Source organism: Ursus arctos, unplaced genomic scaffold (assembly GCF_023065955.2).
Source record: "Ursus arctos isolate Adak ecotype North America unplaced genomic scaffold, UrsArc2.0 scaffold_32, whole genome shotgun sequence".
In the NCBI taxonomy this organism is placed as follows: domain Eukaryota; kingdom Metazoa; phylum Chordata; class Mammalia; order Carnivora; family Ursidae; genus Ursus; species Ursus arctos.
Window position 1 is genome coordinate 31,568,629 of NW_026623008.1, and position 25,528 is coordinate 31,594,156.

Here is a 25,528-nt window from a genome sequence, read left to right on the forward strand (position 1 = left end):
TCACGTATTTCTAACGTGCTTCAGGTCCACGTTCTGGGTGCTGATGACATGGCAGTGCCATACATTGTTTGTATCTCCTTCTTTTTCCTCTACGAGTTAAAAATCAAATGCTTAAACAACACAGTAATGTTAATGAGCACACAATGGGTAAAGATGTGTGTGTTTCCATGTATATAAAAATCTCCAATTATTTGGTGATGGAGAAAGAGCAACAACCTAGGCACCCGGGAAAGGAAAACCTTAGACCCTGAGAGGCAGGGAAGGGTGAGGGATGAATGGTGTCTCTGTGTGCCAGACCTAGCACTGCGGCCTAGCAAAACAACCCTATGGTCTGCTGGGGCCAACCAACAGCTGTGGTTGGCAATTTGACCTCCTCTCGTTTGTCATCCTCTTCCACATTCTTTTTCTTTTTCTTCTAAGATTTTACTTATTTATTTGACACAGAGAGAGAGACAGCCTGTGAGAGAGGGAACACAAGCAGGGAGGAGGGGTAGAGGGAGAAGCAGGCTTCCCGCTGAGCAGGGAGCCCAATGCGGGGCTTGATCCCAGGACTCTGGGATCATGACCTGAGCCGAAGGCAGACGCTAAACAGCTGAACCATCCAGGCGCCCCTCTCTTCCACATTCTACCAAAACAGAAAAACTGATATGAATATGGCCTGGTCTGAACTATTCTGCTGTGCCTGACACCATCAATGGAAGCTTCCCAATATGGATTCCCATCACCGTATGTGTAGACAAACATAAACCAGCACAGCCTTTTTTCAGTCTGACTGGGACCAACATATATGCTTCTGATGTCCAGACGGCCTTGAGCTACGCCCCCTGACTTGCTATAGACGTTGCAAATCCTCAGGAACGAGGCTCAGACAGCTTAACCAAAGTGATGTAACGTTGACTGTAATCAAGTCTAACAATAAATCCCAAACTGATTAACTTGTGTCCCTTTGGGTTATATGTTTATGTCTGGGGAGAAAAGGGCCAGAGAACATCTTTCCATTGGAATGTGGTTGCTTCTTCGTCTTTTTTTTTTCTTTCTCTCTCTCTTCTTTTTTTTTTTTTACAATTAAACCAAAGCTCAGTGTGTCAGTCTAAACTCTCTCGCATGGAACATAACCAATATTACCCATATCCGAGCTTCTGTATCCTGGGACTTATTCACAGTGGACTGAATCTGGGATCCTAGGAGGCATGGATGAGGTTAATACTGCAAATTGGTGTCATCCTGCTGCTTAGAGCTCTGCTAATAGCAGCTTTAATTAACTTGCTGTTTAAGACAAATTGAATGGATTTAGTCTTGGTCTCTGTCAGTCGGATTAATCAGGATGGCTGATGGACTGGCATATTCATGAAACATTTCCAGAAGCACACAGTGTAAGACCATGGAGTGGTTATTGTTGAAAGACAATCCACTCTGAATCTTTCATACTTCTGCATAGCTTGCTGGGTGTGCCAATAATGTAAGGCCGTGGTCACTCGACCTGAACCACTCAACCTGAACCTTGAGCAATGAGGTAATGTCTTCCTTGAGACAAAGAGCAAGCTTGCTTACTGCTTGCTAAAAAAGCAGTAAATCCCCCAAGCTCAGTGCTCCTAGGCTATGACACAATCCCACTGCATGCATAGCATCCCTGTGCACCCATTATATCACCCTGTGAGAATTAAAAGCAAAGGCAACTGAAGCGAATATGCCAATGTTATTGATTTGCAAAGATAAAATGCGTTGTCTCTGACCTAAGAGCCCTGTGTCTTCAACAACAGCAGCAAAGAAACAATAAGCTTATTAGCTTGTGAGAAGGTTAAGATCCAAGTCCTGCCAAACCCCCTCTCCCACATTTATAAATACTATAGTAAAGATTTTAATTCCTTTGAGAAAGATAAGTTTCCCCAAACTGTTCTAGAATGGACTTTTTTTTGAAGGATGTAATGTATAGCCCCATATGGGACTTATTATCATTTCTGATAAAATGCTAGAATAATTCTCTGATATACTTAAATGAAATAAAATCTCCTTCTGGGAAAATAGTGTTACTCAAATGATTAATAATAATTTGAGGTACCTAATAGCCAGTGCACAGATATTCAAAAGTAGATCATTATGAACCAGTCCTCTGACCATACTAATGATCTTTAATCAGACTTTCAAAAAAATCTAGTCTCCTATGACATGTCTCTAACAAGGCTAATTATTTGAATTTGTTTCCTGAGGAGCTTTTCTCTTGCAATAATTTGAAATAAAACTTTGACATGAGCTCATGATTATTTGACTTGAAGTTACTTTTCCACTTTCTAAAGCCTTTTGGATATGTCTTTTTTTCTTTTTTCTTTTAGGTATTTCACTATGGGGTTGCTAGCCTTCGAGTTGGCCCAGCTCTTTCAGATTATACCTGATAAAGTGAGGTCAGTTGAGTGGACACAGGCTGAAACCCTGAGTGGATATAATTATTTGACAGACTGCACTGAGCAAAGAAAGGCCAGGATCTGAGTCTGGAGAATAAGAGCCAGAGAGAACTAAATTGTACCACATACTTAAGCAAAGAGAATATACAGTGTTGAGAATTGCTAGGGTGGGGATGAGAAGAACGAAAAAGGGAGACAGAAAGGAGGGCCAACATTCATTCATTCCTCCATTCCTTCATTCATTCATTTGCTAGAATGATAGAGCAGTAAAATCCCTGAGTTCCTTTAACCTCATATAACTGAGTACTGTGGGTCAGTCACTATTCTGTGCACTAAGGACAAAGCCATGAACAAAATAAATAATACCTCTGGCCTCATAGAGCTTGTATTCTGATCAGAGGTATAGGCAATGAACATATCGACACATAAGTCAACAATATAACTGCATGCCCTGATTACTACCATCAAGGAAATAACCAGGGTGTTGTGACAGAGAGCTAGGAGGAGATCTGCGGGGGGCTGCCTTAGGCAGAGAGACCAGCAGAAGTCAGAAGGCTTTTTCCACAGTAATGATATTTGAGCTGAAAGATGAAAGATGAAAATGAGTCAGGTTGCTGAGATTTAGGGGAAGAGTGTCTCGGATGGATGAAAGAGTAAGACCAAATGTGGGAAAGGATATGGCAAGTTCAGAAAACTGAGAGGAGATCAGTGTTGTTGCGGCACAGAGAGCCAAGGACAGAGAGTTAAGAGCTGAGATTGAGGGGTCAGGAGAGATTCAAATTATGCCGAACTTTGTATATTACAACCTGGAGTTTGTATCTTACTGTAGGGGCAATAGAAAACCATGGGAGCATTTTAGGCAAGTAGAGACAACTTTTGACTTCTGCTTTAGTAAGGAGGGCACGTATTGCATGGTGCACTGGGTGTTATACGCAACTAATGAATCATCGAACTTTGCATCAGAAACCAGGGATGTACTGTATGGTGACTAACATAATATAATAAAAAAAACACTAAAATAAAAGAATAAATGACCACTCTGAGTACTAGTCAGGCTGCTGCTTCTCAAACTTTTAGTGATAGAATCATCTGGGGATCTCGGTGAAACACAGACTTAAATTCAGTCCATCTAAGGTGGAGCTGAGAGCTGCACAAGTTCCGATGCTGCTGGTCCACATTTTGAGCAGCAAAGATGTGGGAAATACACTGCCTTTAGAGAAAAGAAACCAGTTAGAAGGTAGCTTGGGCCAGAAGAGTGTTTTTCAAACTCTGTTTAATAGGTCTTATTTTATGAAGGGATATTTATTCTAACTCTGTATAGTGTACCCCGGTGTCTTCTAATCTTATTTTGTTTATTTTTTAATGACAAAATGTATAAACCCACAGGTTAAAAGAAAAGCAAATTAAAGTGAACATGGAAAATGTTCACTTAATAAAATGGAAGGGACTTTAAAATAATAATATCCATATCTGGCAAAGTGTTGGAAAATCAGCAGCCTCATGTTCTCCTATTGAAGTCATAGCTAGTTACAAAATTCTTCAGGGAAATCAGATATTCAGTGTCTTGTCTTTTCCCTTATTCAAGCAATTTCATTTCCATTAAAGCTACAGCTTTAATGATGTTCATAAAAGCATTATCTGTAATACTGGATAGTTGGAAATAATGCCAAAAAGTGGTTAATTTAGGGTGAAATAAGTGATGGGGATTAAGGGATGCACTTGTGATGAGCACTGGGTGATGTATGGAACTGTCGAATCATCATATCATACACCTGAAATTAATATAACTCTGTATGTTAACCCAAACTAGAATTATAACTAAATTAAATTAAGTTAAATTTTTAAAAGAGAAAACAAAGTGATTAATTTTAAAAATACATCTATATAATGGAAACCCAGCAGTCACTTAAAATTATGCCCTCAATATATGTTTCCTGTGTTTCCTGGGTGTGTCTGGCTGGCTCAGTCAGTGGAGCATGTGATTCTTGATCTTGGGATCATGAGGTCAAGCCCCACATTGGGCATAGAGATTACTTATAAATAAATAAATAAATATATATATATATATATATATATATATATATATATAATGTGTGTGTGTATTTTAGATATATTAAAAATATATATGTATATATTTTATATATGTATATATGTAATATATATGTGTGTGTATGTATGTGTATGTGTGTAGATATATATATGTACATATGTAACATATGTGTGTGTATGTGTATGTGTGTGTAGATATATATATGTATATATGTAATATATATGTGTGTTTGTATGTGTATGTGTGTGTGTGTGTGTATATATATATATATATATTTCCTGGCATGGAAATACCTGGATTATAATGCTGAGAGAAAGAAGCATGCTAATAAATACCAGGTACATTGTAAGTCCCTTTCATAGAAAGATATAGCTGTATGTGTGCACTCACAAAAAATTGAGGAATAGTAATAGTCATCATTTCTATATCATGAAATTATGGGACTGTTCTATTTTGGAAGGGGTGTCTATACCTCCTAACTAATCTGAAGTTAACATGTAAATTAAGTAATACAATTTTAAACTTAATTTGAATTTAAAACACATAACTCATTCCTTCAAAGTCTAGATCTTACTTTGCATCTTTAGCGGAAGAAGCAATTGATGATGGGTCAGAACGTCTGGGTTCTACCTCTAGCCTCCATTTTGCTGTAAGTCATGCTTTGAGTCACGCAGTGCCTGTAGATCCTAATTCTTCCATCTGTTAAATAAGGGGCGTGGCTGAATCAGTGCTTCCTAAAGTGTGATTGATACTAGAAGTTGGTTAGGCAATACATTTTTATTTGTTACATATATCACATTGTTGTAATTTGTAATAGAAAAAATACAACCAGCACATCAAATATAAGGTTTCACAGAGGGTGTCAGTTAAAACAAGCATAACTTCTATGTAGTTATTTTTAAAGACTATTTAATATAAAAGTCAATTTAATATTAAATTATTAGACAATGGTATAAATGGTACATGATATAGAAAGTGTCATGGAGATTATAAACAAATGAATAAAATGCTGCTAGTGAGGGTAGCACTTAGTGAAAAATTGCTTTGAGGACTGACAGCCTGAGCCACAGAGGGATCTGCCCTCTTTCAGGGACAGCAGTGGAAGGCACTCTGGGTACGCAGGTTCAGGATCAGTACAGTCTGCAGTGAGCAATGAAATTTCAATAGCAACCAAAGGAAATTCAAGTCAATACAAATTCAGATTCATCACCTAAGGGAGATGGTATATTATCCTTCACTTCTGCATGGAGACAAAAATTATACAGAAAATTGCCTCTATAAATAAGGAAACCAGGTTCGCTCCCACCCACCTGTGTCAAGAGGCCCAGCTCTTGGGTTGCGGTATGACTGCAGGAGCTCGGAGAGCCCTGGGCCACGAAACACAGAAGTAGATGGTCGAATTTCCAGGATGACAGGCTGGAATATGCAAAACTTTATACAACTTCTCTTTTCCAAGCAGTTCTTTAAAATTTTTGTTGTCTGCATGCTCTTTCCAGCTTGATTGAATTAAAGTTAAAGATGCAAATCCTTTCCCAGAATCCTGCTTGAACCAATGGAAGGTGTACAATTAAGAATGGTGTGTGCTCTCTCCTAGATACTCAGGAGTGAAGGACTCTGCTCAAATGTATATGGGCTGTTCAACTGTTTAAACAGAACCACAGACAAAGATTTATTAATGGCTGATTATTTTGTGCAAGAATAGAGTGTCTTTTCACAATCCCCCCAGCTGAACAGGGTAGCTCTAACCACCCTTCTATAACTCTCAGGTTTATGGCCAAGATGACTAGGATCTGCTCTTTTTGTTCATAATCTCCAAAGCCCCCAAACTCAAAACACAGCTGCCAAAGAAAGTAGCAAAATGAAGCTCCCAAGGACTTCCCCATTTTCCTATCATTGGACTCTTGAGGACTCAGCCTGGAGTCTGAGAGCTCTCAGACACTACAAGCCTTATTTATACTTCTGTCATCACAGGAAGCTGAGAGATTCCTCAGGTAACCAGGGATTAGATCCGTTCCCCTGTGCACATACTCACTCAGCTATTCCTGACCTCTGAAGAGATCGTATGGAAAGAGCATCATGTCAAGACCAAGTGCAGATTCGTTGGAGAGCTACATCTATCGTTCGTCCCCTAGATGCTTCGCTTTCCTTTTTTCTTTTACAAAATTCTTCAGCATCTATCATGTACAAGTTATAAATTGAAAAATGAAAAATCATCCCTCCCCCAAGGAAAACCTAGAGAGGTTCTTTTTTCTCTTCTCAGTGAAGAAATCTGCTAGATGAGCCCCTACGTGGGAATCTAGCTGGTGGCACTGGAGCCCAGTGCAATGACCTCATATTATCCGAGCCCTGCTTCGTAAAGCTTGTGTGGATCCATCCTACACGTTACATTAAATACACTAGCAGTAGGGCACCTGGGTGGCTCAGTCAGCTGAGCATCCAACTCTTGATTTCAGCTCAGGTCTTGATCTCAGGGTTGTGAGTTCAAGCCCCACTTTGGGTTCCACACTGGACGTGGAGCCTACTTAAAAAAAAATACACTAGAAGCAAGAAATGGTGATTGTGCTGTGCCTTACACCTATGAGATTAAAAAAGAAGAAGAAGAACAAGAAAGCCATTACAGTCGCTTCAGATAATTGGATGGGATAAGTCCAATGTGAAATAAATGGAGACTCCCAGCCATCACCATAGTAAAGTAACATAATCAATGGTGGAATGATGAAGACCTAAGCCTTAATCTGTATTTGATATTTTCTTGTTGTTTTTTCTTAAATTATCTTCCCTGCCTCATCCCATCTATGTCCAAGAATAGCCACCATTAGTTGAAAAATCATTTTCTGCTAATCCCATTCATTTAATTCAGTGAATTGAATTGAATTGAATTGAATTGAATTGAATTCTTACAACTATGTGATGAGGTATATGTTATTATAGATGATGAAATATAGGTGCTCTAAGTTTAGTAATTTTGTCATCACATCATTTAGTAAGCACAAGATTTCAATGTCTATGCCTTTCATCACCACATGAAATGTGCCAGTCACTGAAAGCAAGCAAGGAAAATGCCTACATTGGAAAATTAACTTAATAGTATATTCCTTAAAAGAAAGTGAACACCATAGACCAATCTAGATTCACGCCTCATTAGGGAAGGTCTTTTGGTGTCTGCATTTGTCTGTTTTGTTTGGTACTCTACATTGTAAATCTACAAAAATATCTGTCACTTATTCTATGTTCAATAAATAATTGTATAATGAATAAACTCAATGTGTGTCTGTTAGATAGATTAAGACTAAAAAAATGAAAGTTTCTATTTAACATTCACTTATTCTTTTTTTGATGCTTTTCCCTGCTTTACGCCAATTTCAGTTTCTGACCTATATTCTTTTCCTTTTCTCTAAAGAATTTTTAATGTCTGTTGCAAGGCACGTCTAGCAGAAAAAAGAATCCCTCAATTTTTGTTTGTCTGAGGAAGTCTATTTCTATTTCACTTTCTAAAGATAATTTCACAGGGTACAGAATTCTAGGTTTGTGGGTTTTTTTTTTTTCCTCTCAAGACTTTAAATATTTCACTTCCCTCTCTTCTTGCTTGTATGGTTTCTGAAAGAAGTCGGATGTATTTCCTATCTTTGTTCCTCTAAGGGAGGGCGTTTTTTTGCCTGGCTTCTTTTGGGATTTGTTGTTGTTGTTATCTTTGATTTTCTATGTATGACAATGATATGCCTAAGTGTGGTTTTTTAAAATGTGTTTGTTTTTGTTTTTTGGCATTTATCCTGCTTGGTGTTCTCTGAGTTCCCCGAATCTGTGTCTGACATTAAACTGGGAACATAAGTAGCCATTATTGTTACAATTATTTCTTCTGTTCCTCTCTCTGTTTCTTCTCCTTCTGATATTTCCATTAAGCATATGTTACAACTTTTGTAGCTTTAGGATATCCTGTTCTGGGGTTGTTTTGTTTTTTTTTTTTCTTTTCAATCTTTGTTTTCTTTGCTTTTCAGTTTTAGAGGTTTCTGTTCAGATACCATCACAGTCAGAGATTTTTTCCTTCAGCTGTTTCTGGTCTAAGTGCTTCTGATCTCCCACATTTTGTTTTGATTCTTTCTTGGGGTTCCATCTCTCTGCTGACATGGGTCATTTGTTCTTGCATGCTGTCTGCTTCATCCATTAGAGGGCTTAGCATATTAATTGTAGTTGTTTTAAACTCCTGGTCTTATAATTCCAGCATCTCTGCAACGTCTGGTTGATGCTTGCTATGTCTCTCCAAAGTATGCTCTTTTTTTGTCTGCCCTGTCATTTCTCCTTAATAGCCAGACAGGATGTACTGGGCAAAAGGAGCTGCTGAAGTAAGCTGTTGGGAATATGGTGGTGAGATGGGGAAAGAGGGAAGTGTCCGTGGTCCTGTTAAAGGAGCTCAGTCTTCCAGTGAGCCTGTACTTCTGGATTTTGAACTTCTCTAGTTTTCTGTTTCTATTTGTTTCTCCCCCATTAGGAGGGGCAAGATGGCTAAACTGGCTGGAGTTGGGAATTCCCTTTAACCTAGGTTAGTTAGGCTCTGATAGTATCCCAGCAGGTTAAGTGCTGGTTAACTATTCCCCTAAGGAAGAAGAGATTTCCCTCGTGCATTTCAAAGTAGTTCTTCCCCCACCCCTTTTAGCATTTGGGGGATTTTTCTCCAGTATTTACTGTAGGTACCTGATGAGCTCCTAGACATAATATCACAATATTGTGGGGTTCCCCTATGACTGAGTGCCCTGAAGTTTTTAATTTGTCCACACTAAGCCTCCAGCAATTCATCAATTACAGTTTGGGGTTTCGTGTCCAGCACTGGTTCCTACTGCAGTTTGTGCTCATGAGTCTTTGCTCCAATAAGCTGCAACTCCCTGTTTTCACTGTCTGTCTCTCCAGTCATGGGGGCAGCAGTTTGTCCTGTGTTCTCCTCCTCTACAGATCTAAGAACAGTTGTTGATTTTTCGGCTTGTCAGCTCTTTACTTGTTAGGACAAGTGGTAACTTTAAAGCTCCTTACGTGAAGGGGTGTCTGGGTGGTACAGGTCAGTTAAACATCTGACTCTCGGTTTCGGCTCAGGTCCTGATCTCAGGGTCTTGTGTTTGATCCCTAGGTCGGGCTCTACACTCATCGTGGAGTCTGCTTAAGATTTTTTCTCCCTCTCCGTCTGCCCCTCCTGCTTGTGCTCTCTCTCTCTCTCTCTCTTAAATAAAGGAATAAATAAATAAATAAATAAATAAATAAATAAATAAATCTTGACAAAAAATAAATAAAGCTCCCTTATATGCAGAACAACCAACTGGAAGTCCCTGGTTTTCGTTTTGTAATAACATTTATTTTGACATAGCAGAACCTGTGAACTATAGGAAATTAGAAATATAGACAAGGAAAGATGCAAAAATAAAAATGAAGTATTCCTACCACTCAGAGATGACCTTTTTGAATATCTTATTATATATCCTTCTTGTTTTTCTCAGTTATTTCTCAGTACCTTTCAAATAAAAGAAATATTTGTCTCATCTAACTCTCAAACCATATTCAAATTTCTCTGTCTCAAAAAAGAACATCACAGCTAATTTGTGCAATCTGAGACTACCCATAGCATGAAGACATTCTGTCCCCTAAGTTTCTTTTCTAGAACACTATTAGTTGAAGAGCCTGGGACAGCTGCCCTGCTGCCTGGGAGCGACTGTGCCTGCCAGCATCATGCTGGCATGATAGTATGAGCGGTGAAGTTCTCCAAAGGAGCAGCTGTGGAAGACAATAAATGAGTTGGTGCCCCATCTAGAAAGGTGGCTGGATGTGGAGCATGGATAAATTGGTAAAGCAGACCTCTCTCCACAGAACGCTTCCTAAGAACTTGAACAGCCATTAAGTGAGGAATAAAAATCTGTCAGGGGGAAGGAAGCTTATCAGATATTGTCCTCAGCCCCATCAACATGTTGCTTTTCCACTTGGTTGACATTCTAGTAGTCGCTGGACCCCAGACAGAGCTGATCTCTCCATTTACAGCAAAATTATTATTTACTTCAATAGCAGTAATGCAACATGAGTCTTACTTTGGGGAATAGCTGGATGTGGCAGTTAACCTTATGTGTTGGGTGAAGATAACCTTATGCTATGTAGACATCCAGCTGAAGTTCGAACTCAGTCATATGGCAGCAAGAAGGACCAGCTCACTTGTGAAAGTGTATATGACATAAAAAGCAAGGCTCTGCTTCACCTCCTAGGCGGCCGTCACAACCTGCAGGTGCGGTTTGGGTACGGGCTGCAAGTGCCCAGGGAACACAGTGCACTCACCACACAGATGTAGACAGCTGAGTCACTGAGCTGCATGGCTGTGATGTGCAGGGAGCTGTGCTTGGTGGTTGCATCCAGAGTCACTGTATACCTTCCATCTGACTTTTTGCTGTCACCATAAGTCATGACTGCCAGAGAAGCAGGACCTCTCCCGGTGCTCTGCTTGTACCACCTTAAGTTGCTAAAGGGGCTCACTGTATAGTTGCATTGCATTGTGCAGTTCGCCCCCTCCAGGACCATCAGGTATGGAGGATTCTGTTCCACTTGGTTTTTGCACTCACACATATTCAGAAAGCAAAGTGAGATTTAAGAAACAAATCATCCATTTGAATGCTTCCTGATCTACAGCCCTTCCTTCTCTCCACAATGAATCCCAGGTAAACTATAAAATGGCCCCATTTTCTTCCCTTCTCTTACCCCAATGCCATACATTTTTGCTGAAAATCCTAAGAACATGCTCCCTGAACTTCCCACATCAACCCGGCTAAAACTCTGTGTTCACTTACACCAAAAACGAAGCCACAAAACCACCAAGGACGTTCTCAGGTGCTTCTCCATCCTTCTTCTGCACTGGGCTGCCCACAAAGGCTGACTTGTCTATTCAACGTCTTTTTAACACTAAACAAAGGGATTCTCAAGGGTGTGATCAGCCAATCAGAGACCACATGCCCCTCCAAAAACCATCTTTCCACAGGCAAGGTCACTGAGAACACTGCCATCTTGGGGCTGTGGCTACAGCTGCTCAGAAGCTCTGATGAACCTTCTTGCTGGGTTTTCTCCATGCCATTTGCAATATTAGAGGATATAAGCCCTGTACAAGCACAGTAGACTAGTGCTGAAAACATGTTTGAACCCTTCAGTCTGAGTTCAGGCTAAAGGTGATTTTGGATAGAAGAGTTAAGCGTCAGCTCTCTTGTCTGAAAATAAGTGTAGTAACACATACCTGACAATTTCGGAAAGATTTAGAAGACATGACGCAGGCCATCTCTTCCTGTATAGAACCACTACACTGACTGAACAATGATACTAGTACCTTGAAGACAAATTCAGAATCTAGCTAAGAAGTAAAAGCAGCCCAGAAGAGCACAGACTGAGAGTGTTTACACTGATACAGGGAAGAAGAACACTTCCACTTCACCCAGGTCTGCCCCTCCACCGCATCAAGTTAGCTCAGTACCAAGAAGATTGCCTGGGCCTGTGACTGCTCCCACGGAGAGGTAGGTGTTTGGAGGGTGGGGAGTGAGAATGGAGCATGAACCTGGCTTCCTAGCCTCTCAGGCCCCTCCATGGGGCTGAGTTCTATCTTGCCTCATACGAATGCTGAACAACAGGCAGAGCCTGATCCCTTGGGACAGCTGGGAACAAAAGTAAAGGAAGGGCATCATCCTACAACTGGTACTGCTTGGAAGATTGGGAATAAGTGCAGAACTGAGGTTTTACCCCCACAAAGAGGAAAAGGAAGGGAAGGAGGCCTTATGCCCAATAATTCAAACCATGCTCCATAAGCCAGTTTCTATCTCACAGAGAGCACTGAGCAATGGACGGAGCTTGATCCTCCAGCTAGCTAATTTTTTTAAGGTATGACCCCAAAGGCGCAGACAAAAAAAAACAAAAATAACCAAGTGGGAGCATCCAACTAAAAAGCTTCTCCATGGCAAAGGGAACAGTCAACTGAGTGAAAAGATAATGTATGGGATTGTAGAAAATATTCATGAACCACGCATCTGATAAGAGACTAATATCCAAAATATATAAGGAACTCAAACAACTCAACAGCGAGAAAACAAATAACACAATTCAAAAATGGGCAGAGAACCGAAATAGAAATTTCTCCAAAGAAGACATACAAATGGCCAGCAGGTATATAGAAAGGTGTTCAGAATAACAGATCATGAGGGAAATGCAAATCACACCCACAATGAGATATCACATTACACCTGTTAGAATGGCTCTTGTCAAAAAGGCAAGAGACAACAAATGTTGGTGAGATGTAGGAAACAGGGAGCCAGGTATCTGGGTGGCTCGGTCGGTTATGCATCTGCCATCAGCTCAGGTCGTGATCCCGGGGTCCTGGGATTGAGCCCAAGTCAGGCTCCTTGCTCAGCAGGGAGCCTGCTTCTCCCTCTCCCTCTGTCACTCCCCCTTACTTGTGCTCTCTGTCAAATATATAAATAAAATCTTTAAAAAAAAAGAGAGAGAGAGAGGAAAGCAGGGAGCCCTGGGGCACTGTTGGTGGGAATGTAAATTGGTATAGTCACTATGGATAATAGTACAGAAGTCCCACAAAAAATTAAAAATAGAATTACCATGCAATCCAGCAGTCCCACTTCTGGGTATAAATCCAGAAGAAATGAAATCAGTAACTCAAAATGTCTCTGTGCTCCCATGTTCATTGCAGCTTTATTCACAATAGCCAAGGTATGGAGAACAGCCTACATGTCCACCAACAGATGAAGTCCTGCCATTTGTGACCACATGGATGTCCCTGACGGACACATAGTAAATGAAATAAGCAAAACACAGGAAGACAAATACTGTAATAATCAAACCGTATGAGGAATCTTAAAAAGTTAAACTCACAGAAGCAGAGAGTAGAATGGTGGTGTTAAGGTGGCTTGGGTGTGGGCAAAAATGGGGAGATGTATTCACAGAATGTAAAGTTTCAGCCATGCCAGCTGAGAAAGTTCTGAAGATTTAATATACAAGATGGCGACTAAAGTTGTTAGTATTGCATACTTGAAATTAGCCAAGAGAGTAGATCATAAGCGTTCTCAACACACACACACACACACACACACACACACACACACACACACACACACATCCCAGTAACTATGTGAGGTAGTGGGTACATTAATTAGCTTTGTTGTAATCATTTCATAACGTATACTATATCGAAACATTATGTGAGGGGCGCCTGGGTGGCTCAGTCGTTAAGCGTCTGCCTTCGGCTCAGGTCATGATCCCAGAGTCCTGGGATCGAGCCCCGCATCCAGCCCTGCATCAAGCCCTGCATGGGCTCCCTGCTTGGCGGGAAGCCTGCTTCTCCCTCTCCCGCTCCCCCTGCTTGTGTTCCCTCTCTCGTTGCCTCTCTCTCTGTCAAATAAATAAATAAAATCTTAAAAAAAATAAAAACCATTATGTGGTATACTCTAAATGAAGACAATTTTTATTTGGCAAATTATACATCAATAAAACTGGAAAAATTTTTAAATGAAAGAGAAGATGCATATAAAGTGCCTACAGCAGGGAATAGTTTGGATTTGGAGCTCAACTAAAATATAAACTCCTTAGGATATCTGTTCTGTTCGCTCCTATATCCTCAGTTTGTAGAAATGGGCACATAACAAAGTTTTATTGAATGAATTAATAATTTTTTCTTCAGTACCGATGGTATTTTTTATTACTCATTTGTAATTCAACAAATTTTTTGTAGGCCTGCTGTTTGTCAGGTATGCTTGTATGTGTTGAGAATAAGCAAAGTCTCTGCTTTCATGGAATTACAGTCTAGTAAGAGGAAAGGCAGAATATTTGAGCATAGATACCGGTAAGTGGTAAGTTTAGAAGCTTGTGAAAATTCTCTTCTTATCGCTTCTATTTTCTCAATGAATAGTTGAGAATGTAGATGTATGAGGCCTCATTGCAAGGTTGAAGTATAGTATACAGAGTGGCCGGATACAAAAGATGGAAAGAGGTATACCGTGGAAACACTTATCAAAAGAAACCTGGCATACTGTATGCATAGAAAACAAACTAGGCTTTAGGAATAGAATTATTGGAGGTAAAGAAGGTGCAATGGTTAATTTTATGTGTCTACTTGACTAGGTCATGGTACCCAGATATTTGGTCAAACATCAGTTTAGAAGTCACTGTGAAGTTTTTTTCATCTTTGCTTTGTTTTGTTTTGAGAGAGGCAGAGGAGAGGGAGAAAGAGAATTCCAAGCAGGCTCCACACCACCCTGGGCTCCATCCCACGACCCAGAGATCATGACCCCAGCCGAAATCAAGAGCTTAACCGACTGAGCCACCCAGGTGCCCCTGTGAAGGTATTTTTTAGATGAGATTAACATTTAAGTCAATAGACTGAGTAAAGAAGACTACTCCCCATAACGTGAGTAGGGCTCATGCCATCAGTTGAAGATCTTAAGAGAAAAATATGGAGGTCCTGGATGTAGAAGGAATTCTGCCTCCAGACTGCCTTTGGACACAAGCTGCAACATCAGCTCTTCCCTGGGTCTCCGGCCTGCCCACCTGCCCTATGGAATTTGGACTTGCCAGTCTCCACAATCACATAAGCCAATTCCTAAAATCTCTGTCTCTCTGTGTCTGTCTCTCTTTACACACACATGCACACACATGCACACACACACACACACACACACACCCTGTTGATCTTATTGATTCTGTCTCTCTGGAGAATGTTCACTAATACAGAGAGTATTTTTAAAAATTAATGAAGAAATTTCATATTCAAAAAATCAGTCTTTAATTTGTATACACTTAAATAATGCAGATGGTTTGCTTGCATTGTGTACTTTTGTAAACATTTGCTGGATTTCACAATAAAATGGTTTTTAAAGTATTGATGGTGAAGATATTGCAGCCCCAAGAAATGGTTGATCCTTCGGAGACACTCACTTCAGGGAAGAACTGAAACACAGAATCGCTCCAGCAAACTCAGGAGGGAGAAGGCTGAGGGAAGAGAGGAGAGGATAGGGGGAGAGGGAGAAAGAGAGAACCTCAAACAACAGAACAGTCCATACCCATTCTGCTTAAAATAAGGGCACGATGCCTGAAATAGAGTCCATCTAAAGCAGCACCCTCAAGAGAGGCAATGGTAGTCACTACAATGAATTTCCATAAACTTCATCAAGAAGCTTATGCAGTCATGGGGGAAAAGTCAGGAAATTCCCTGCAAAACAACGCCAGGATCCAAAACACTGAGGCGGCAGCAGATTTCAAGGCATTTCAAGTAGCTGGGCCTCTTCTCAACTCCAACCCCAAGTCTCGGTTATTTAATTCCTCCTCTTAGAGAAGAACGCGAGATACAAAGTTGCATTTATTCTCCAAATCTGGTGCCCCTTCCCGTTCTTGGGTTTATCACTTGCGAGCATGACACCAGCTACTTCGGGTCCCCTCAACCCAAAACAACTGACAGAGTCAGAAAAACAGACAGATTGTGCACATGGCCTGAAATGACCTCTCGCTATACATCTTGTCAAGTCATGGGCTGGGTTTACCTCTCCCTCCTTCTCTAATGGCATTTCTTCCATTCACATCGTTTTCTCTGTATTAAGTTCTAGAATGGGCTCCAGGCTGAGTGGACATATATATTCTTTGCATATCCAGTAAGCTATTGGCATGAAGCACCAAAATATTCAAGTATAAATTGTGGATGAAAACGCAGTGGCTAGGTTGAAAACCTTAATAAGGAAGATTTTAAAAGTGGAAAAAAAACCCAAAGAGAATATTTAATATCAATGAAGAATAATTAATTAATTAGTCATTCAAGAATGGATGTCGAGCCTGGTTAGTGGCTTCAAAATAAAGAAACAAAATCAAAGAAAATAGAAAGCCTTGAACCTCAAGTTCACTTCTTACACACACACATCCAAATTAAAATTTTAAAGATAAAAATACTTTGGGAGAAGCTAAAGAAAATATGGATTGTTAAGCAGGACACATGATTCAGAATCCATTAAAAAATTCATTAAATTTACTATATATTATTTTTAAAATTCTGGATGGCAAAAAAAACCCCATAAAGTCAAAAGGATAATAATAAGCATTTTAAAAAGGGCACGCCTGAGTGCACAAGCACAAGCAGGGGGAGGGGCAGAGGGAGAGGGAGAAGCAGGCTCCCCATGAGCAGGGAGCCCCATGCCTGGCTCCATCCCAGGACGGTGAGACTAAGACCTGAGCCAAAGGCGGATGCTTAACCAACTGAGCCACCCAGGTGCTCTTGGGTTTTGGACTTTTTGATGTGTGTTCCTCAGTCCATAATGACTACCTTCCATTCTTCTGCAGAATTTGAAAAGTGATCCCTGCCAGTTATATAGGCTCTGTAAAGAACATGGGGTGTCCATTACTTACATATTCTCTCTTCTGTCCTCCTATGACCTTCTAAATGTCCCCCAAACACACACACACACACACACACACACACACACACACACACACACACCACCTACCATAATTATTAAAATGGAATTGGTGCCTCTGTTCCCTAACCCCTTCCAGAGGCTACAGCACACACTGACACGCTTCTCTCCTAAGTGCTCCTCGGTTTCTTCTTTATTTGGTCCGCTGAGCAAGTTTGCATTGCTCCCTATACATGCAGCTCACCCTCTAAAATGTCTCTAACATCACGGTCCACCGTCATTTTTGTCTGTTCTCTTTGTGGGTTTATGCCCTTTATAATTTTCTTACCATCTTTTTCATAGGGCTTCAGAGGGTGTAGGGGGAACACGTACGGTGCAGCTTTCCTTGGCACTGAAAAACCTCCTCATTCAAGACCTACTTGTTAGAAGGTTAATGATCCATGTACTTACCAAGAATAATAGTAGGGGCACAGTGGGTGATATAAATATGACCACTTCCTCCATTCTGTTTCTGCCCCCAAGGCTTCATGTTGAATATCAGTCTGTGTTGGTCAGGTGATTTACTAGAAAAGAAAGCAGGGAAGAGGTCCCCGGACTCTCTTTTCCTTGCTCGGGTACATGTGTTCCTCATCCTTTCTTCCCTTCCCCTCTTTCTCTACTGAAACCTGGTTTGGGGCTGAAGCTCTCCCATCACCTCTCCTGCCACACTCTGTCAGGAAGACACCGGGCAGAGGCCACCTTCTCAGACACACCGTGTGTCTCTAAAAGTGTCACAGACACAGCAACACCCACCAGGGTGCCCTGAACAACTTGTGGGGCTGGACGTTCACTACAAGGATGAGCAAGAGACCCCTTCATTGTTAGTGGTTTTACCTTGAAATCGCTTACGCCCTGGCTGAGGGACTCTTGGCATCAAACTGTCCTCAGTGTCACTAAGGAACAGCTGGGGTGGGGATGTGACTTCTGGTTTCTGTGCTCTAGTCCTTTGTATGATTTTTGTTATCAAGCAGACACTGAGGGACAGACAACCACAGACTGTGCTGGAACCAGAGTGGGTCAGTCAGAGATGCTCAGCATCCAGGCCCCTGTTCTGCTCAGAGTTTGCGCTCAGCTCCCCCTGCAGTCCCCGTCACTGTGTCACCCAGGACACAGTAGTACACAGCGGAATCTGACGCTTGCACTGAGCCTTTCTCCAGGTGGAAGGATTTGGAATCTTTGCCATACGTGGCTTCAAATCCTTTATTTCTTCCCTTCTCCTGGTCCCTCGAGGCTTTCAGGAGGAGCTATAGACCTTCTCCCGGATACTGGACATACCAGAAAAGAGTGGGATACCCAGTTGTTGAGTAAGTACAGTTCATAGTCACGGAAGCCTCCTCTGAGAGGGTCACTGGCCTTCCGTCTGGGTCACTGAGTTTCCATGGGTCTGTCCTGAGGAAAAAGAAGAGACCCGTGTCACCTTGGGCATAAAACTCTCGAATAAAATTATAGTCAAAAGTTTTGCAGACACAATGGAAGAAAGAATCCAATTTTTCAGAGGCATTTTACTTACCAAGCATTACGAGTACCACAGTCACGAAGCCTGGAGAACACTTCATCTCTGCAGTGTCACCTAAATAATGTTCTTCATTCTTACCATGAAGAAACGTTGGAGGGACAGAGAAATGATGAGTGCAAGCCCACATTTCACACAGGAAATGGGATTGTGGTGGGAAGCTGCGCCCCCTGGTGGACGGGGACTGAAGTGCGTGCGTGTTGGCCAGAATCCTCCCCAAGTCAGCCATGTGTTTCTTTTTTTTTCAATAATAATTTTTTATTATGTTATGTTAGTCGCCATACAGTACATCCTTAGTTTTTGATGTAGTGTTCCATGATTCATTATTTGCGTATAACACCCAGTGCTCCACGCAATATGCGCCCTCCTTAATATCCATCACTGGGCTGTCCCAATCCTCCATCCCCCTCAAGGGAAGAATGAGGGGGGGTAGTAAACAGAAGAGGAAATGAATCAGGAGAGACTATGGACTCTGGGAAATGGCCGTGTGTTTCATCCCTGACTTCATGAGGCACATGTCAGTCTTTGGGTGCCCTTGGAAGTCTGAACAACAGCAGTTCTGTCCTCTCAGGTCTAATTGTTCTTAAGACATTACCCGATATGGAAGTTCATTAACACAGCATCCCAGGGTGTTTCTGTAGCTGGAGGGTAGCAATCTTCTAAAGCATCTTACTACAATATTCCACAATATTCTCATGTGTCATGTGGGCCAGCGTATAATCCCGACTGCCAGGAAAGGGGATGGGGTTGAATACAGAGAAAGTAATAGGAAGTCAGGTCATTGCTGAGAGAATCTGTGTTTTTGGCATTGTGCCTTAATATTTAAAACTGTGACTGTCAGTTTTTAAGTACTCGCTAAATCTTTGTTATTTAACAGAAATAATGAACAAATGGTGTTTACTTGAAATACAGTATTTACTGGGTCCTAAAATAATACCAATCATAAGGAATACTATCTTTTTAATAAAAGCTTTTTAGAAGAAACATCAACAGTATTTTATAACCAAATTTTTAATAGTCAACTATTCCTAAATTTCAGAATCATTAAAAAGTGAAAAATAAGAGTTCTAGACAGAAGAAACATCATACATGAAGTTGTCAGATCTGCATAGAATGATCTGAAATTCTTACTTATGTTCTCACTGTTTTGTTGACTCCAACATAAGGTGACTAGTGTATGGGAATCAGGCAGCAAATACTAATGCTGCACTCTTAACAGGTTTTAGCCTCAAGGATGCTTTCCATTACCATGGCTCTGTCACATTGTTGCCAAGATTTAAAAAAGAAAGATTTCCCTACAAGGTAAGAAATCAGGATTATGAGGATAACGTTCTGGAGAGGGGCACATCTTCTGTAAAGCCCTGTAAACAGTTATCTCCAGACATATAAATGGAAGCTTAGCTCAGGCTGTTTCCTGGAGGCCACTCTCCAGAGAATCAGGTCAAGGGGCTTCATGAGTCCAGAGCCAACATGGGAACGGTTTCCCAGATGCAGAGTGAAGTACAAAACTCAGGCCTGGAAACACTTTCAGTTCATGTATCTCTTCCCTTCCCCTCCGCCTTCCAAATCACATTGTCAGAACCTGCCACAAAACTATGCTAGAAGGGAATTTGGGACAAGCCCCTACAAACCTGTATTCAGGTACAAAGGAAGAATCCCAAAGAGGTTGGATGATGCTGGTTGAAAATAAACAGGCAGTCAGTTGGGCTTCAGGCTCTTGGTTTTGACTGGGGTCATGATCTGGATGTTGGGATGGAGCCCCCATGGGCCTCCAGGCTCACCAGGAGTCTGCTCCAGATTCTCGCCCTCCCTGTCTTCCTCTCCCTCTGCCCCTCCCCCACCCATGCTTGCACTCCCTCTAGCTCCCTCTCTTAAATAAATAAATAAACAAATAAATAAATAATCATTAAAAAAAAGAAAGAAAATAAACAGTATATAGCACATGGATGCAAAAGACATACCTTAAAGAAAAAACATAGTTTCCGGCCAATGAAAGCCTACAGGAGAAATATTTTGCTTTTTTAGGTCACACAAGAAGCCTTGGACAATGTTGAGGGAAGATGCTGCATGGTAAATTTGGATATTTAATGGCTTTTTAATGCATAATTTACATACAATAAACTGCACAAAATTAAACAATTCTATATTATTTGACACATGTATATATTTATAAAACCATCACCACAATCAAGATAACGAACACATGCATCACCCCAAATGTTTCTTCATGTCTCTTAATCCCTCTCTCAACCCTCTCCTGCCCCTATATCCAGGAAACACTCCAATCATGAATTAGTCTACATATTTCATCATTTTGTATAAATTTTGTACAAATTGCACTCTTGTCTGGCTTCTTCTCAACATATTTATCTTTAAATTCTTCACGGGTTATAATTATCAAGGCAGGTTCTTCTGTTGCTGTGTAGCATCCCGTCACGTGCTTATAAAACAATTTGTCTATTCACCAATTGATGACCTTATCAATTAGTCCCATGGCGCTGTTACAAATAAAACTGCTGTGAACAGTTGTGTTTAAGATATTCTCTAGAAATAAGCTTTCATTTCTCTTGGGTCCATATCTGGGAGAATGGCTGGATCATATGGCAGGTGTACAATTGACTTTGCTAAACCAATTTGTTCTGGTAGATGCTCTGTAGAATCCCTTGCATTTTCTGCTCAGTGATGTTGCTATTGATAAATATAAGTTCACTTCACCCTTTCCAAACTGTATGGCTTTTGTCTCTTCCACGTGTCTTATTGCATTGGCTGGAAACTCTGCTTCAATATTATATACAAGTGAGGATGAAAATTCTTCTCTTACATTCAAAACTAAGGAGAAAGCATTTAAGCTTTCACCATCAAGTATGACATTTGATGCAGGCTTTTTGTTGAGCCCTTTTTAAAGGTGAGGATTCCCTTTAATTCTATCTAATTTGTTGGGACTTCCTCTCAGGAATGAATCTGGATTTGTCCAATACTTTTTCTGTACCTGTTAAGATTACCCACCTAAATTGCTCATTAGTTGTAACCTCGTCAAACTCTTTGGATATATTATTGATACATTGTCACAAAAAATACTGAAGAAGATATCACTCTCCATTTTAAAAATAATGAAACAAAGCTCAAAAGTATCAAGAAAGTTCATGGCAGAGCTAATAGTTTAGAAAAAAGAACTGGATGATAGCAAAAGCCTGTTCCCTGTTTTGATCAATATAGACTATTGTCAGAGAAGGATTGAGAGAGAGACCAGATGGTCGCTAATGACTTTTTCCCAAGCCCTTGAAATATTTTAAGACGCCCTTTAGCAGGTTCTTTATTTATGCAAATGGAAGTGATGAGAAGAATTAAATAATTGCAAGTTTGTCTCTTTTACCAAAAGAGGAAAGAAAACGTAGCATAATGGATACCCAACCTGATACTCAGGAGCTGACCACTGGATAGTGGCTTCACCATTCCATTTAGACCCGTTAGTAGACACCTGATTTAAGCAATGCACGGTAGCAAGAGTGACAAACTCTTCCAGGGTTTTTGATGCACCAATATGTTGGAGCCCCATCCATGACTAGTGGTCACTCTCTTTCTCTGTTCCTTGAAACCTGCTTGTGATAATGCAGTCCAGAGCATAGTTGCTCCAATTAACTACTATAAACGTTTCCAAAACATTTGGAAATAGAATGGCCTTATGATCCAGAAACTCAACTGTTGTCGCGCACTGAAACAAAGTTCTCAGACACCCGTCTGAGCGGCTGTGCAGGGCTGCCTCTGCAAGGGAGAGCTGCAGTAGCTGAATCCTGCAGATAGCTCTTATTTTGTTTTTTTATCAGAAAAGCAGGGACAGATGCCTCCAAGCATAGGAAAGGAGAAGAAGGGGATGGCAAGTATCTTGAAGCAGGCTTGCACTGTTTCCTACATGTAGGCACGCAGTGAGTCAGTCATGGGATAAAGGAGGAGCGGGATGTCTGGGCAAGCAGTAGCCAGGTGCAGAAAGGGGGGACTGAGGATTACATGAGCTTTTAGCTTATGTCCTGCCCCTGGGGATCATGGGATCCTGCTCCTACTGGGCCATTGCATTTAATAGCCTGAGAACAGGAACACTGCTGACATTTTAGCTGCTTCCACAGTCACACGTTAGGGCTTCCAATATGTTTTCTAAGAATAACCACATTCAACTTCAGGATTCTACTAAAAAATGGAAAGAATTTGGCTATATACCCACAATATTGAGATATTTATGGATTCTTCTTTCCACCAAAAGGTAGAAGCAACCCAAAAGTCCATCCACAGATACATATAGATAAACAAGATGTGGTAGGTACATACACTGTAATATTACTCAACCTTACAAAGGAAATAAACTCTGTCACATGCTGCAACATGGATGAACCCTGAGGACATTGTGTCAAATGAAATGTCACAAAATGACCAATATTGCAGAATTCCACTTCTATGAGGTATCTGAAGTCATCAAACTTATGGAAAGAGAAAACAGAACGGTAGTTCTCAAGGACTGGAGGGATGGAGCGATGGAGAGTGATTGATTAATGAGTACAAGTATTTAGTTTTTCTTTCTTTTTTTTAAAAAAAGATTTTTATTTATTTATTTGACAGAGAGAGACAGCCAGCTAGAGAGGGAATACAGCAGGGGGAGTGGGAGAGGAAGAAGCAGGCTCCCAGCAGAGAAGCCTGATGTGGGGCTCGATCTCAGAATGCCGGGATCACGCCCTGAGCCGAAGGCAGACGCTTAACAACTGAGCCACCCAGGCACCCCTAGTTTTTCAAGATGAAAAGAATTCTGGAAATGGATGGTGTTGCTGGTTGAACGACAATATAAATGTATTTAATACCACCGAACTCTACACTGAAAAATTTTTTAAATGGTAAAAATATATGTTAAAATGGTACAAGTTTATAATTAAAAATGTTTGAAGAGATTCTAAAGATTTCTATTTTACACATCTGCCTTTCTAGCAAATATAAGAGAGTGTTGCAATGCAAGACCAATTATCAACCATCCATTACCATCGAATTTTAAGACACTGGAGAAATGGGGTTGGAGATGGAAGTAGGAAAATGGAGAGAATGAGGATTTTGGAGTGTGGAGCATTGATCAAACAGGCAGTGCCCAGAAGTGGGCAAACTGAGCCACATGTTGGCAAAAGTGCTTTTTTTTCTTTTCATAATAATATTTTATTATATTATGTTATTCACCATAGAGTACATCCTTGGTTTTTGTTGTAAAGTTCCATGATTCATTAGTTGCGTATAACACCCAGTGCACCATGCAATACGTGCCCTCCTTACTACCCATCACCGGTCTCTCCCATTCACCCACCCCCCTCCCCTCTGAAGCCCTCAGTTTGTTTCTCAGAGTCCATAGTCTCTCCTGCTTCATTCCCTCTCTGATTACCCCCCTTTCTTTATCCCTTTCTTCTCCTACCGATCTCCCTAGTTCTTATGTTCCATAGATGAGAGAAATAATATGATAATTGTCTTTCTCTGCTTGACTTATTTCACTTAGCATTATCTCCTCCAGTGCCGTCCATGTTGCAGCAAATGTTGAGAAATCGTTCTTTCTGATGGCTGAGTAATATTCCATTGTATATATGGACCACATCTTCTTAATCCAGTCATCTGTTGAAGGGCACCTCGGCTCCTTCCACGATTTAGCTATTGTGGACAATGCTGCTATGAACATTAGGGTGCATACGGCCCTTCTCTTCACTACGTCTGCCTCTTTGGGAAATACCAGGCAAAAGTGCTTTTGAAGGAGTGTTGAAGTCAAGGGCAGGAACAAAGAGGAAAACTCACCCTCTGCACCTTCACACTGTCCCCCTAAGAGCCCCTAGTTATGAGCATTTGGAAATAAGACTGGTGAGAAGCAGGAAAACGTCCAGGATGCAGACTGAGCACATCTGCACTGGAGGCGTTAGTAAGATGGAATGAACACCAGTACGAACTACGTCACAGAGCAGGCACGTGAGAAACTGAATGTGAATATGATGACTCACAGCAAACAAACCGAATTAAACTAAGTCATTAAATGGTATAAAACATCATGATATAAAACAAGAAAAGGAAAATCACACAGACATTCATGGCCTTTCTTACTCAAACAATGCCTGTAACATAATATACACATAAATATGTACTGAACAAATTGATCTGAAAAATCCTGCAATTCCCACACATTGTTACTGAGTTTTGAGTCAAGGGTTTCTAAATTTCCTTAGCCAATCATTGTAGCTGAATCTAATTACAAAAGGGCAAATTATTTTTTGTGACGATTCTAGTCTTCAGTAAACAATTACAACATAAATTTTCAGGGATGAGGAAGTGTTTGATGCATGATAACTCTTATCCAGAGAGGTATTTTCCTAGAGTGAGGTTTCCCTCCAAGCCTACACGTGTGCTGCCACAGCCCTAGCCACTTCCTGTCTGGGATGGCAATGCCCCCCCTCGGGCCCAACAGCAGGGAGGGGCATCAGGAAGAGCCCTGGGTTTGGGTACACCTCCCTCCATCAAGCCACTCACTGTGGCCTCCCTCAGTGCACAGAGATACACTGCGGAATCCTCCAGCTCTGAAGCTGAGATGACAAGTTGGATGGATTTTCTTGTCTTCTGGAAATTCAGTGAGTAGCAACCATCAGTGGCATTTTGCTGCTGTAAGAATCCTGACGAATCAGGAAAATCATCACCCCACTGCTGGGCTGCTTGTACCACAGTAGACTGTAACTTGGGTCACTTGTACTAAGTGTGCATTCCAGAGTGACAGCCCCCTTCTCCTGCACTAACATTGTCGGTTGGGCTTGAGTTACCTTCTGGGCAATACTGGATCCTGAAGGAAAAAGCACAGAATCAGAGACTTCAGGAATATGTGATGTGCACAAAGAACTTTCTATTTTACTCACTGTCATCCCTCCTTCCCAAGGTATCCGCAAGATCCTATCTCTCAAGATTTTAGGTCATAGAGGAGGCATATTCCCACAGGGACCGTCTTACCTAGCCACATGGAAGCCACGAGCACCCTCAGAAGCCTGGAGAGCAACATGTTTGAGTTCTCCCACTAGATGGAAAATGTCTTCTTCTTCTCCTCCTTCTTCTTCTTCTTCAATTTCAGGGCTTG

At 41.0% G+C, this 25,528-nt stretch overlaps 1 pseudogene; it reads right to left on the reverse strand.

Moving 5' to 3' along the window:
* On the reverse strand, positions 1–25,453 carry LOC130542293 (T cell receptor alpha variable 14/delta variable 4-like; annotated as a pseudogene).
* Positions 25,454–25,528: the final 75 nt, after the last annotated feature.